The sequence below is a fragment of the Sciurus vulgaris genome, assembly GCF_902686455.1.
Source record: "Sciurus vulgaris genome assembly, chromosome: 6".
NCBI classification, from domain to species: domain Eukaryota; kingdom Metazoa; phylum Chordata; class Mammalia; order Rodentia; family Sciuridae; genus Sciurus; species Sciurus vulgaris.
Genome location: NC_136466.1, coordinates 95,579,423 through 95,595,463, shown reverse-complemented (window position 1 = coordinate 95,595,463; position 16,041 = coordinate 95,579,423). Strand labels below are relative to the sequence as shown.

Below are 16,041 nucleotides of genomic sequence, written 5' to 3'. Positions count from 1 at the left end.
GTAGCTCCATCTAATTGCAAGAGAAAATAGGAAATCCCATGTTGTTGAGTGTCTAAGAAGGAAAGGAAATGGGGAGTGAAACATTTTTCTCTACCATGATTGTAATGTGCCATGAATGCAATTGTAAATTCACAAACTGCAGTTATCATGAACAGACGATTCTGTTTCTTCTGTTATTATTATTTTTGTCTTACTGGATTTTCTTTCTTTCAGGTAATGATTAATGATTCCCTTTTATTTGATGACCCTAATTCATATGTGACACTGACAGTTGTCCGGTCCCCAGGGGGAAAGGGAGCTGTCCGACTTCTGTGGACTGTAGATGAGAAGGCTAAAGATGATCTCAGTCCTTTAAGTGGAACACTTCATTTTGATGAGGTAAAGGCAGTCTGAGGACTCCTGATATATTTGTCTAATTTGTCATTTCTAATTTGTAGTTTCTCTAATTTCATCTAATTTTTCTTTAGCATAGTATTACTATGAATTTACATGAGAGTATTCAATGCATCTGGAATTTTTTGAAATCCCCTGCACCATGGGGAAAAATTTTCCTCTCTGAGAGAAAAAGAGGGAGAAAACTCTTGATTTCTGCAGTCAGATTGTTTCATTCACTCTGTCTCTATCCCACTACCAAAATGGCCCTTATTACAGTTGCTCTCCTGATTGTGGACAAAGTACTGATTATGCAGAACTTCTATAGTGAGGCTAGGTTGATTGTGTATCATAATAATACAATCTCATAGACAGTCTCAGATCAGATAGATAGTCTCAGATCAAGATTTGGAATTTTAACATCCCTGTACACTTTGAGAAAAAGATTGATATTATATTTCGGTTTCTAAAAAAACTGAATCAAGATAATAATTTAAGAATGGGAAGCCCATTATAATCCTTCTGTATGTATCACAGTCCCCCACAACAAAAAATGAAGGTTACAGGTCCTCTGTATTTTACTTTGAGGGAGGACCAGGATCTCTTTGCCCATGCAATTAGTTTCTACAACAACTAGAACCAGAAACCAGGGGTCATGTGTTTTTGTTTTTGTTTTGTAGTCAATTAACATTTCTTCAGAGCTTTTGAAAACAAACAGAAAAAATAGTATTTTTTTCTTTTAGTTTTCTAATAGGTGAATAAGAAATTAATTAGTGATGCCCTCTGATAGTCTATTTGCCACTTAGATATTACCATTTTTGAGATGTTGGTTGCTTTAATGGCGTTAAATCTCAGGTGTTTCAGATATGTCATCCATTTATTTCTCAAAATCTAATAAATGGTTACTCAGTAAATATCTAGATTACATATCTTAGCCATGATCTGAAAACTTCTCACCTGGCATGCAAAGAATTTAACATTTATAAATCATTCTTTAATTTCTGTGAAGCTTTTCCCTGATAATAATGGGCTTAATTTCCTAGTTACCAGGTTCTAACTGCTAGATTTACTTCTCAGGTGATTAGAAAGGGTTTCTGGTTTTGAGCATCTATAAATGGCAGATAATCTGATCTTTCCTCCCAGTGAATAAGGCCATTCCTTTTCAGAGCACAACTTCAAGAGGAATGGATTTATTCCTTGATTTGATTTTGTTTGCAAATTGTTTTGTCACCAGTCTTATACATTTCATGTACAACTGTATAGCAGGTCCATTGTTTTTGCATATTCATACCTATGATAGGACATGGGTTCTAATTTGGTTTTGACGACCTCTCCAGTCTTCTCCTGGTCCTGCTCGTGGCTACTACTGCATAGGTGAATCTCTAATCCCACAAATCATTCTCGCAGCAACATATTGCACACATTGACAATTGAGATACTAGTCTACAAGAGCAGCCCTAGTGGCATAACAGTTTACTGCATAAAACTTCCTGGACTGCCTCAAAATGTCAGAGTGACTGTGTGGAGTCACCATTCCCCCACTCATAGAGAAATTCTCATCGTGATCTTTTCAGTCCTTTCTTACCAGCAGAGGGAAGTTACTCCTGACTCTTTCTGTCTTCATGAAGGATATCTGAGCTCCATATTGTCACTGAAGTGTGCAAGCCTCTCGGACTGATGAGTGGTCCGCAGGTGATATGTCAGTGGGACTTCCCTGGTGAGAAGGTCATGGGATGCAGGGCCTGGAGGTTTTGCAGGGAGTGCTCCTCGGATCAACATCTGTTCAAGGAGAAGAAGCAGTGTTGTGCAGTGTTGAAGGCAAGCTATGATGCAGTTCTTGAATGGACACTACCACACTCTCCGGCTTGTCTTCTAGAGGAACTGACAATTCGAAGTTGTCCTGAGTTGTAGGAAGTTGTGTTTCATAATCTTGTGTTGTGTAGTCACCATGAGCAAACTATGCCAGAAAGAGAATCCAACCTGCAGGAGAAGCATTTCTGCACATGAGGTCATTTCCAAAGGAGCCTCACAGAGAAGAACTGTCTGCTTGAAATACTCCCAGCAGAAGGGGTAATTAGTCCTGTCTTGAAGGGATAAGATCTCATTGGATATCAGAGAATCTACCAAGGAGATTGGGGGTGGGGCCATGCTCAAGAGAAGCTTGCACTGAGAATCTCTCCTACTTTTCCCCTCGGTCTTTTATGAATAAGTGTTATTTTTCTCCTACCAGTTTTGATCTTTGCCTTCTATCCATTCCTGCTTCCTTTCTCCCTCTTCCACAGTTAATCCCTAGAGTACTCTTAGTTCTTCCCTCTCTTTTATTTCCCTTTAGCTCAATAATTTCCTAGAAACTTTGCTTTCAGTGTAGCCTGGAAGAAGTAAAATGGTCCCTAGAGACAGAACAAAGGAAAGGAAACACACAGAGAAACTAAATTTAATGCTCTGATATTTGACACATATCATTTTTTTAAGGTTAAATATTTCTTTTTTTAATTTATTTTTATTGTAAACAAATAAGATACATCTTGTTTCTCTGTACATGAAGTAGAGGCATACCATTTGTGTAATCATACATTTACCTAGGGTAATAGTTTTTGACTCATTCTGTTATTTTTTTCCTTCCTCCACACCCCTCCCGCCCCTCTTTTCGCTCTATACAGTCCCTCCTTCCTCCATTCTTGCCCCCCTCCAACACCCCATTATGTGTCATCATCCGCTTATCAGTGAGATCATTCGTCCTTTGGTTTTTAGAAATTGGCTTATCACACTTAGCATGATATTCTCCAATTTCATCCATTTGCCTGCAAATGCCATAATTTTATCATTCTTTATGGCAGAGTAATATTCCATTGTGTGTTTCTTTATCCATTCATCAATTGAAGGGCATCTAAGTTGGTTCCACAATCTGGCTATTGTGAATTGAGCAGCTATGAACATTGATGTGGCTGTATCTCTGTAGTATGCTGATTTTAAGTCCTTTGGATATAGGACAAGGAGTGGGATAGCTGGGTCAAATGGTGGTTCCATTCCAAGTTTTCTAAGGAATCTCCACACTGCTTTCCAGAGTGGCTACACTAATTTGCAGCCCCACCAGCAATGTATGAGTGTACCTTTTTCCCCACATCCTTGCCAACACAGATTGTTGCTTGTATTCTTGATAATTGCCATTCTAATTGGAGTGAGAAGGAATCTTAGGGTAGTTTTGATTTGCATTTCTCTTATTACTAGAGATGTTGAACATTTTTTCATATATTTGTTGATTGCTTGTAGATCTTCTTATTGTGAACTATCTGTTCATTTCCTTAGCCCATTTGTTGATTGGATTATTTGTATTCTTGGAGTAGAGTTTTTTGAGTTCTTTATAGATTCTGGAGATTAGTGCTCTATCTGAAGTATGAGTGGCCAAGATTTTCTCCCACTTTGTATGCTCTCTCTTCACATTGCTGATAGTTTCCTTTGCTGAGAGAACGCTTTTTAGTTTGAATCTATCCCAGTTATTGATTCTTGCCTTTATTTCTTGTGCTATGGGAGTCCTGTTAAGGAAGTCTGATCCTAAGACAAGAAGGTGAAGATTTGGACCTACTTTTTCTTCTATAAGATGAAGGGTCTCTGGTCTGATTTCAAGGTCCTTGATCCATTTTTTGTGCAGGGTGAGAGAGAGGGGTTTAGTTTCATTCTGCTGCATATGAACTTCCAGTTTTCCCAGCACCATTTGTTGAAGAGGCTATCTTTTCTCCTTTGCATATTTTTGGCACCTTTGTCTAGTATGAGAAAATTGTATTTATTTGGGTTTGTGTCCATGTCCTTTATTCTGTACCATTGATCTACCTGTCTATTTTGGTGCCAATACCATGCCGTTTTGTTACTATTGCTTTGTAGTATAGTTGAAGTCCTGGTATTGCGATACCCCGTTTCACTCTTCCTGCTAAGGATTGCTTTAGCTATTCTGAGTTTCTTATTATTCCAGATGAATTTCATGATTGCTTGCTCTATTTCTGTAAGGTACGTCATTGGGATTTTAATTGGAATTGCATTGAATCTGTATAGCACTTTTGGTAGTATGGCCATTTTGACAATATTAATTCTTCCTATCCAAGAACATGGGAGATCTTTCCATCTTCTAAGGTTTTCTTTAATTTCTTTCTTTATTGTTCTGTAGTTCTCATTGTAGAGGTCTTTCACCTCTTTTGTTAGATTGATTCCCAAGTATTTTATTTTTTTCAAGGCTATTGTGAATGGGGTAGTTTTCCTAACTTCTCTGTCTGAGGATTTATCACTTATGTATAAAAATACAATAGATTTATGAGCATTGATCTTATATCCTGCTATTTTACTGAGCACTGATCTTATATCCTGCTACTTTACTGAATTTAGAACTTATGAGTTCTAAAAGTTTTCTGGTGAAATTTCCCAGTTCCTCTAAATATATAATCATGTCATCAGCAAATAGGGATAGTTTGAGTTCTTCTTTTCCTATTTATATCCCTTTAATTTCCTTCGTCTATTGCTCTGGCTAGAGTTTCGAGGACAATGTTGAATAAAAATGGTGAAAGAGGATATTCCTGCCTTGTTCCAGTTTTTAGGGGAAATGTTTTCAGTTTTTCACCATTTAGAATAATATTGGCCATGGGCTTAGCATAGATGGCCTTTACAATGTCAAGGAATGTTCCCACTATCCCTATTTTTTCCAGTGTTTTGAGCATGCAGGGATGCTGTATTTTATCAAATGCTTTTTCTGCATCTATCGAAATAATCATGTGATTCTTGACTTTAAGTCTGTTGATATGGTGAATTACATTTATTGATTTCCGGATGTTGAACCAACCTTTCATCTCTCGGATAATACCCACTTGATCATGGTGCACTATCTTTTTAATATATTTTTGTATGTGGTTTGCTAAGATTTTGTTGAGAATTTTTACATCAATGTTTATTAAGTATATTGGTCTGAAATTTTCTTTCCTTGATGTGTCTCTGTCTGGTTTAGGTATCAGGGTGATATTGGCTTCATAGAATGAGTTTAGGAGGGATCCCTCCTATTCTATTTCATGGAATACTTTGAGAAGTATTGGAATGAGCTCTTCTTTAAAGGTTTCGTAGAACTCAGCTGAGAACTCATCTGGTCCCGGACTTTTCTTTGTTCGTAGGCTTTTGATGAGTTCTTCTATTTCATTACTTGAAATTGATCTCTTTAAATTTTGTATGTCCTCCTCGTTCAGTTTAGGTAATTCATATGTCTCTAGAAACCTGCTGATATCTTCGAGATTTTCTGTTTTGTTGGAGTATAGATTTTCAAAATAGCTTCTAATTATGTTTTGCATTTCAATCGTGTCTGTCGTGATATTTCCTTATTCATTCCGAATTTTAGTAATTTGGGTTTTCTCTCTCCTTCTCTTTGTTAGTGTGGCTAAGGGTTTATCAATTTTGTTTATTTTTTCAAAGAATGAACTATTTATTTTGTCAATTTTTTCTGTTGTTTCATTTGTTTCAATTTCATTGATTTCAGGTCTGATTTTAACTATTTCCTGTTTCTACTACTTTTGGAGTTGCTCTGTTCTTTTTCTAGGGCTTTGAGCTGTAGTGTTAAGTCGTTTATTTGTTGATTTCTACTTCTTTTGTTGAATGCGCCCCATGAAATAAATCTTCCTCTAAGTACTGCTTTCATAGTGTCCCAGAGATTTTGATATGATGTGTCTTTGTTCTCGTTTATTCTAAAAATTTTTTAATTTCCCTCCTGATGTCTTCTGTTATCCATTCATCATATAATAGCATATTATTTAATCTCCAGGTATTGGAGAAGTTTCTGTTTTTTATTCTGTCATTTATTTCTAATTTCAATCCATGATGATCTGATAGAATACGAGGTAGTACCTCTATCTTCTTGTATTTGCTAACAGTAGCTTTGTGGCATAATATATGGTCTATTTTAGAGAAGGATCCATGTGCTGCTGAGAAGAAAGTGTATTCATTCTTTGTTGGATGGTATATTCTATATATGTCTGTTAAGTCTAAATTGTTGATTGTTTTATTGAGATCTATGGTTTCTTTATTCAATTTTTGTTTAGAGGATCTATCCAGTGGTGAGAGAGGTGTGTTAAAATTGCCTAGTATTATTGTGTTGTGGTCTATTTGATTTCTGGAATTAAGAAGGATTTGTTTGATGTACATGGATGAGCCAATGTTGGGGGCATAGATATTTATGATTGTTATGTCTTGCTGATTTATGCTTCCCTTAAGCAGTATGTAATGTCCTTCTTTGTCCCTTCTAACTAGTTTTGGCTTGAAATCCACATTATCTGAAATGAGGATGGATAGTCCATCTTTTTTGCTGTGTCCATGTGCATGGTATGTTTTTTCCCATCCTTTCACCTTTAGTCTATGGGTATCTCTTTCTATGAGATGAGTCTCTTGCAGGCAGCATATTGTTGGATTTTTCTTTTTAATCCAATCTGCCAGTCTATGTCTTTAGATTGATACGTTCAGGCCATTAACATTCAGGGTTATTATTGTGATATGATTTGTATTCCCAGTCATTTGACTCATTTTTGTTTTTTGACATGATTTGGTTTCTCCTTTATTTGGCTATTTCTTTAGGCTATTTCCTCCCATTGCTGATTTGCATCGTTGTTTTTCATCTCTTCCTATGGAATATTTTGCTGAGAATATTCTGTAATGCTGGCTTTCTTTTTGTAAATTCTTTTAGCTTTTGTTTATCATGGAAGTATTTTATTTCCTCGTCAAATCTGAAGGTAAGTTTTTCTGGGTATAAGATTCTTAGTTGGCATCCGTTGTCTTTCAGAGCTTGAAAAATGTTGTTCCAGGCCCTTCTAGCTTTTAGGGTCTGTATTGAAAAATCTGCTGATATTCTTATTGGTTTCCCCCTGAATGTAATTTGATTCTTTTCTCTCGCAGTCTTTAAAATTCTGTCTTTATTTTGTATGTTAGGTATTTTCATAATAATGTGCCTTGCTGTAGGTCTATTGTAATTTTGTGTATTTGGAGTCCTATAAGCCTCTTTTATTTGGTTTTCCATTTCATTCTTCAGATTTGGGAAATTTTCTGATATTATTTCATTGAATAGATTGTTCATTCCTTTGATTTATTTCTCTGTGCCTTCCTCAATCCCAATAATTCTTAAATTTGGCCTTTTCATGATATCCCATAATCTTGTAGATTCTGTTCATGATTTCTTACCATCTTCACTGTTTGGTCAACTTTGTTTTCAAGGTTAAATATTTTGTCTTCAATGTCTGAGGTTCTGTCTTCCATGTGTTCTATCCTATTGGTTATGCTTTCTATGGAGTTTTTAATTTTGTTTATTGTTTCCTTCATTTCAAGGATTTCTGTTTTGTTTTTTTTTTTTTTTTTTCAAATTCTCTAACTCTTTATTGAAGTGTTCTTTTGCTTCCTGCATTTGCTCTTTTAACTGTTGAGTGGTGCAATCATTCACAGCCTGCATTTGCTCTTTCATTTCATCATTTGCTTCCCTGATCATTTTAATTATGTACATTCTGAACTCCCTTTCTGACATTTCTTCTGCCATGCTGTTATTGGATTTTATTGCTGTAGCATCTAGGGTTGTTTGGGACATTTTCTTCCCTTGTTTTCTCATATTGCTCAGGTATCTATCCTTCTAGTAATGAAACTCTGAGATATTGCAGATTTCCCTATTGACTACTATTGTCCCTCCTAGCCTTCAGTAGCCTTAAGTCTTGGAGGAACTCGATAATGTGGTGCTCCAGAAGGAAGCTGCCCCTTTTGGGGTGGTGGCCTTCAGGTGGGGTATATTCCTCGTCAGTGGGCAGAGGGGCCTTCACTTGTTGACTGATCGTCAGCCAAAAGGAGACTAGACTATAGACTGGGGCACATCTGATCTGGGCCTGTGTCCCTGGTTCTACTGCCCTGGTGGGAAACCCTCTCCCAGCGGGGAAGTCGCAGCTCATGGGTAAGTTTTGCTGGGCAACTCTCCTCTGAGAAGTTCCCTTCAGTCTAGAACTACTGCCTGGACTGGGCAGCCCTCCTCTGTGATGTTCCCAGGGGTCTGGACCGACCTGGGTTGGGGAGCCTAGCCCTGCGAGGGATTCCTTCACTGTGCGGCCCTCCTCTGTTACAAGCTACCCTCTGGGCCAGGGAGCCTCTGGGCCAGGGAGTCTTACTCTGTGCTGAAGCCTCTCGCTGGGCGGTCCTCCTGTACAATGCTCTTGGTTGACTGGGTTCACGGCTCCAGCCAGGGAGTCCCACTCGGCCACTCTACTCCACGAAGTTCCCTGCATTCTGGGACTCTACCCTATCCGGGGAGCCTGCCCAGTGGGAGAGATTTACCTGGTGGTTACGAGTAGGTCCCAAGTCTCTCAATACCTCCTCTTCTCGACTCCTGGGTCCTGTCAAAGGTCCTCCAGTCTCTCGTAGGTGTCTCAGGAAGGGAGCTGCCCTTCCAATGATGATGGTCATGCCCTCAGGAATAATTCAAAATCTCTGCACCAGCCTGTAAAGAAGCAATCGGTTCTCTCTGCGATGGCAACTAACCAGGTGTTGGGATCAGGTGGGCTGACTCGCCCGTTGGCTCGCTCTGTGGTCGCGACCAACCTGGGTGTGGTGGTCGGGCAGGGTCACTCCGGCACATATCATTTTTATGTCCACCTTTTCCTTTGTATTCTGATAAAAAAATTTCAGTTATTCTGTATATCACAATAAATTTTCTGCAACTTGAATTCTACTGTTTATTACTCCTTTTGAACATTTTAGTTTTGCAGTTGCATCTTTCTTTGACATTGTTATTCTTAAATAGTATTATTTTCATCTCTCCATTCATGTAGTTCTCTTTAGAGTTACTTGTACCTATTTTATAATACATACTCTTTTTCAATTTTTATTTATTCTCTTTAGATATAAATGGCAGTAGAGGTATATTTTGACTTATTATTCATGTATGGAGTATAAACTTATTCTAATTAGGATCCTGTTTTTGTGGGTTGTACATGATGTGGAGTTTCACTGATGTGTATTGTGTATTCATATATGAACATAGGAAAGTTATGTCAGATTCAATATATGGACTTTTCTTTTCTTTTCTTTTTTTCTTTTTTTTTTTGCAGTGCTGGCGATTGAAACCCAGGGCCTTGTGCATGCAAAGCAGGCACTCTACCAACTGAGCCATATCCCCAGCCCAATATATGAACTTTTTAAATGTTGTTAGAACTTCTAGGAAAATGTACATCCCTGCTTGGGATCTTATTAAGTGTCCCCTTGTTAACTGTGTAATTCCTGGGATCCAAGGCATCACTCCCATCCCATTTACTCCATGCATATTGTGAACTGGAGGCCTCAGAATTGATATGAAAAGGAAAGAGCTTAGGAGAGTGGGACCACAACAGGTTTGAATTTTGTGGCAGCCAGTTATTGTATTCGGTGTAGTCTCTGTGGCCTGGAGTTCAGAGACCTCAGCAAATGGTCTCACTCCTTCTTTGGTTCTTCATGCCTTGATTTTAGAAAACTTTTCTCTTCATTTTCTTTTCTTCTGTTATCAGCGTAGGTCCCTTATGGTGTCTATAAATGCATTTGAAGAAGGCACCTCTCCCCTAGTCAGCCTGCTGCCAGTTTAACTCAGAAGTCTCTTCCCTCCATCTTTATGTTTTAATTATTATAAAAAGTGTGTCTTAGTGTAAACCTCAATCAATACAGATGGATGTAAAATGAGTAAAATTCCCATGAATTCTCCTAGATCTTGTTTTACTACTTACCCGAGTTAACCACTATTAACACTTTTTTAGATAACATTTTTCTGTGCATATTCAAGCATATGTATCTTATTCTTACACAAATGGAATTTTAGTCTGCAATCTGTTCTCTAACTTGCTCTTTTTACTTTCCAATTTATCTTAAACATTTATTTTTATCCTAACCCACATTTACTGCACCAAAGAATTGGTTATATGTTTTCCAGTGCCTTGATTCCTCTCAGTATTTGATACTAACACCTTTCTTTGAGAGTACTCTCTTTCACCATGGCTTTTAAAGTTCTGATATTTCTTATTTGTCTTTCTGCAATTCACATTTCTGGCTCAGTGTTCTGTTTTCTCTAGTTCCACTTTCTCAAGGATTTATGTGCTGTTGCAGTCTTGTGTCACCTATATTTGAATCATTTTCATCTAGTTTATTCTCTTTACAGTCTTAATTCTCTTGTGATACTGCGAGTAGCCCCTAAAAAAATAAAAGCAATATAGATTCCACAGTTAGCTAGACTTAATTCAAATCTTTATTCTACCATTTGCTAGCATGTGACTCCAGGGAAGTTCATTAATTCTTCATTAGGAAACATTTGGTTTCCTAAACACAAACCAAGTAGAGTAATGCTGAACCTGACCAAAGACTAAAGATTACATGAAGTTATGTTTGTGAAGAAGCTAACCAACCTCCTGACACTTAGAAAATGCTTTACAAAAAAGCTTTAAAATAGTTTTAAAGTCATTTAGAAAAATTCTAATGAAATATCAGGTTGCTATCTCAACTTAATGTAGTGAATGTCAACTCTTTTTCTACATTGAATGATCAAAAGTTAGTAACTTCAGCAACTGGGATTGTGGCTCAGTGGAAGAGTGCTCGCCAAGCATGTGTGAGGCACTGGGTTCCATCCTCAGCACCATATAAAAATACTAAATAAAATAAAAGCTGTGTCCATCTACAACTAAAAAATATTTAAAGAAATTAATGACTTCAAATTTCCAAAAGCTGAGAAACTTTTATTTTCCTAATGTAGTCTATAGTAGCATTACTTGAATTACTGCTCTGCACTACTGTTCTACAGGATAACAATTGTTCTAAAAGATTGAGTGTTCAAATAGAGTTGGGAAACTAAATTGAAAAGAAAGCTTTCTTGGTATAATTTAAAAAAAATTACTTGCATGCATTTTGAATCTCTAATAGAGAAACACTTCTGAATCTATTTCCACATGAAACTTCCTCATCACCTTTTATACTAGAACATTTATTACTGTCTTTTGTAACTAGTGTTTCAAAAATATTGTCTGGGATTTGCTACTTGTAATCACCTCTCAGCTTTTCCCCCTGTTACTTGTTGTCAATTTTTTTGAGAAATGGAGATCATACCACATGGAAAACTGCCTTATATCTAGAGTAGTAAGGTGGATGGCAACATAACTATGTAAAACAGTTGATTCTTGTGATGCATGTCCATCATTATCCACAACACTGCATTTCTGAATTTGCCTGTTGACTAAAATTTATTCGTAACTCCCCAAATCAATACTCCTGGTACTTTCATGGTCATTTGTGGACACGCAAGTAGTGGTGGAAAATTTGATTCACCCAATTAGTACATTCCCAGCTGAGGTGAAACAAGACTGTGCCTTTTCTTGTTTCCACTCTTATAATGTAACACGAATGTCTTTTTTATCATCAATATATTGCCATTTTATTTTCATTTTTGTGCTTTTTTGTTGGTGATTTTACTGTTTTAAATGGCCTCCAAGTGTGGAGCTGAAATCTTCAGTCTTCAGCACAAGTAGGTTGTGATGTGTTATAAGGAGAAAATATTGTTTTGTGTTAGATAAGCTATTCAAGTATGAGTTTGCAGTGCCTATTTAAAATGACAAATATGTTAAAAATTTTTGCCAGTGTGCACATATCTGCAAATGACCATAAAAGTGCCTGAACATTGAGTCGAAGGTTACAAAAAATTCTGTTGAGCAGGCAAATTTGCAAATAGGGAATTATGAGAATTAACCATATCTATTAAATCAATAGCCTCTCAGAGAACTTACTCTAAATATCAAGAAGCATGTAGAAAAAATGTTCATGGTAATATTATTTACAACAGTTAGTAGTTTTTATTAGATAAATGCTGCAATATTATAAATGCAGACAGTGGACTGTCCACACCAATCAAAAGGATAAATTAAATCTACACACAGAAACGTGGATGACTTCAACAGTATATACTAAAAGAAAACTTAAGACACATTGCATTTAGGATGAGTGACAAGATGGGGAGAGAATTGACAAATGGTATTGAAAGGCAGAAGCCCTTTGGTACTTTGGTGAGCACCTGCAATCCCAACTACTCTGTGTGCAGGCTGAGATGAGAGGATCACTAGAACTCAGGAGTATGAGACCAGTCTGGGCAATATAGTGAGACCCCATGTCAGAAACAACAAACAGGGGCATGGTGGTGCATGATTATAATCCCAGCTACTTGGGAAGCTGAGGCAGAAGGATTGCCAAGTTCAAGACCAGCCTAGGCAATTCAGGAGACTCTGTCTCAAAATTTTAAAAAGGACTGGGGATGTAGTTAAATGGTAAAGTGGCCCTGAGTTCAATTCCTGATACCAAAAAAAGCAAAACAAAAACAAACAAAGAAATGGACAGATAAAGGGGACAAAGAGAATAAATAGAAATAAAGGTCATCTATTGTTAATGGAAATATGCTACAGACAAGAAGAGGATCAGTACAAACTGTGCTCCTGACAACCAAGATCAAAAACAACAACCAAAAAATTAATGAAACATAAAATCAGTAACATTCTGTGCCAGACATGATAGCATGCATCGGTAGTTCCAGCTACTTGGGAAGATTGAGGTGGGAAGGTCACTTGAACCCAGCTGTTCAAGGCCAATCTGGGCAACATAGCAGGACCCTGAGACCTCATCTCAAAAATAAAAATAAATAAATAATAAATAAATAAAAATAGCATTCCTGTGTTTTAGCAGCAATGGGAAAAAAGTGTAGGATAACAGGATGTATTCAACAAGAAACAAGTGGAACTTATAAAAACAAAGGAAAACAATCTGAAAGGTGAGGGTAAGAGAAAACCAAAATGTGTATATAAAATACCAGGTTCCTTAATGGAAGCACTGGTTTTTTTTTTTTTTTTTTTTTTTTTTTATAAATTAGGCTCTTGTATTGCTGCTTCTGGTACTTTTGTTAACTAGGAAGGTGCCAGTGACAACTTAACATTGACAAAACAGGCCATGAGAAGGATGTCAGTGATGATTAACAGCAGCAGGCATCTCTGGGCTGTGGATTGCAGCTGTGACTATAATCTCAGGTCATCCATTGCATGCTTTTTCTTTGAATATAGCTAACTCCCCTTACAAATATTAAATCTGTGAATTTTGTCATTGTGCATGATGTAACCATTTTGTCCCCTAAGAGATTGGACTCTAGTGTTGAAATTTTTCAGTAAACTTAGGAGATGTGTTAATTTTTTCCCATTTTTTCCATTAAGAACCCAAATGGAATTTATAGTCAGAGCTGATTTTTTTGTATAGTAATTCTCTCTAGATGCAACCCTAATTCTGGATGACAGAAAGGACACACTTAAAAAGTGATTATGGGCATAAAAATTATTCTGCTAATAAAAACACTCAAAATTTGACTTTGGTCAATCTGGAAGATTTATTGTTCTTCTCATTTGATGTAGACAGAGTCTCAGAAGACCATTGTATTGCATGCACTGCAAGACACCATGTTGGAAAATGACAGGCATTTTATAATTCAGCTGTTACCAATTGATGAGGTAGAAATATCTCCTGCAAAAGGTAAGAGAAATTTTGGAAATTAAAAAATAGATTAAACCAGGTAATCAGTAGTTACAGAGATAGGCAATGTTAGTTTTCTAATTCCTATAATGTTTGCTAAAACATAAAGATGTACTCAAGGTAAATACATTTTTAAATTAAAAATAATACCCTATATTGGTAAGGCATAGGTCAGAGATTTCATACTGCTTAGCTGTGACTTTTTTAAAAAAAATCAAAAAATTAAATATGGTATCTTCCTACTTGGTATGATATTTGGAGACTGGCTAAATGTTGCAGAATATTATGCAGTCATTCAAAATGATGTTGCAGAAAATCAATTATATTGAAAATGAGGAATAATTATGTGGGTAATTATTATGTTAATAAAATAGATTTCAGAACAGCATGCTCAATTTAATCCCATTTTTGTCATGTACATGTTCTTTCTTTTTTTTTTTTTTTCTTTTTGTCTGTGCTGGGAATTAAGCCCAAGGCCTCATGCATGCTAGGCAAGTGCTCTGATGTGCTAGTCTCATGTATGTTTGGAATTATGTATTTAAAATGTTAATAGTGGTTTTTGATTTTCTAAATTTTCTAAACATATTTTAATGTTCACATATTACTTTTATAATACATTATTTTAAAAAACATATTTGATATGTACTGAATACCTGTTTTCATCTGAAACTTGTAACTAGATACTTTGACATTTCAGAAACAGCATCATATGATCCATATGATGATTTGTTGCTTGGATCAGTAGAAAATGTAAAAAAATATTTTTATTGTGTGCTCTATCAACAATAATAACAGTAAAAAGTGGCCTATAAACTTTAGTTATAAAAATTTTGTATTTCCATCAAAACTCCACCTATAAATGGGTCTGTGACATAAAGCAAATTCTGTGGTCAAGAAAATTCGAGCATCACTGTTCATACTTTTGGTAGTTATCCTTTCTGTGTTATATGTCACCTCCAACTTAGGTAGTGCATCAATAATCATTCGGGGAGAAAGGGGAGCGCCAGGAGAAATTGGGATAGCTCCATCATCTAGGCATATCCTCATTGGGGAGCCCTCATCAAAATATAATGGTACTGCTATCATCAGGTAAGGGCTTCAGTTTTTTCTTTGCCTATGTGGGGTGAAGATGTTTTGTTTAATGGATTAGCTTTGGTACACCATTCTCAGTGCATACACAGTGCATGCATCATCATTTTATGTAGAGGTAGCCTCATCTGGAGATGCTGCACTCTTTAGACTGAAACGGAAATTAGATCTCAAGAAGTTTCAGACTAGTGGATGATCTGCATAACCTACACCAAAGAAAACACATGGAGTTGAGATCAAAAGGTCTTGCGTTCAGTCCTGTTCTGTAGCTAAATGTTCAATATAGGAGTTACTTCATCTTTGTAAGCATGTATGCCTTAGCTGAAAAACCATTTCTTAGAAAAGGATTGAGATCAAAGATTTTGATTCTAAGTGTTACAGTGTCAGGATTTATATAACTAAATTGGTATGATCAGAGGCATATTTGTTTCTCCCAAATTTTCTCATGAGGAATAGAGATGGCAGCCATAAAGAAGTGACTGGATTTGACTCAATATTTTATCTTTTTGATAGTTATCCAAAGATGATTCTTTAACCTTTTCCATCATCATGCACATGTATGAAATGTTGATTGTTGTTTGGAGAAGTTTGTTAGGGTATTCATATTTCCTGCTCTGTGTATTAATTAAAAATCTGTAACTACTTCTTTTTATTCCCTAAACCTCACACTATTAATGTTCAGCTTTTGTTAATATGCTTTCGAGATATATTTACACTAGCTCGGTACTTTCTAAATACTTTTTGTGATTTAAAATTGATAGATGAGTTTAGTTAAAAGCATAATGTTCTTGAAATAAATGTAATTTGGTTACTGTTGGGTGACTCACAAACATTTAGGGAAAGTACCAGCAATCAAAATGTGTTGAATATACATTTGTGTATTGTCATAGCCTTGTTCGTGCCCCAGCAATCTGGGGGAGGTCACAGTGTTCTGGAGAATCATCCCTCCTTCTGTGGGGGTGTTTGCTGAGACATCAGGAAAACTGACAATGCGGGACGGACAGTCTGCAGCCGTTGTAGTGA

At 36.5% G+C, this 16,041-nt stretch overlaps 1 protein-coding gene across 1 annotated transcript in view; it reads left to right on the top strand.

Annotated features, from left to right (window-relative positions):
• The window catches only part of ADGRV1 (adhesion G protein-coupled receptor V1), a gene marked incomplete at its 5' end in the record, with an annotated part of 585,014 nt that overhangs the window by 180,538 nt on the left and 388,435 nt on the right, over nt 1–16,041 (top strand).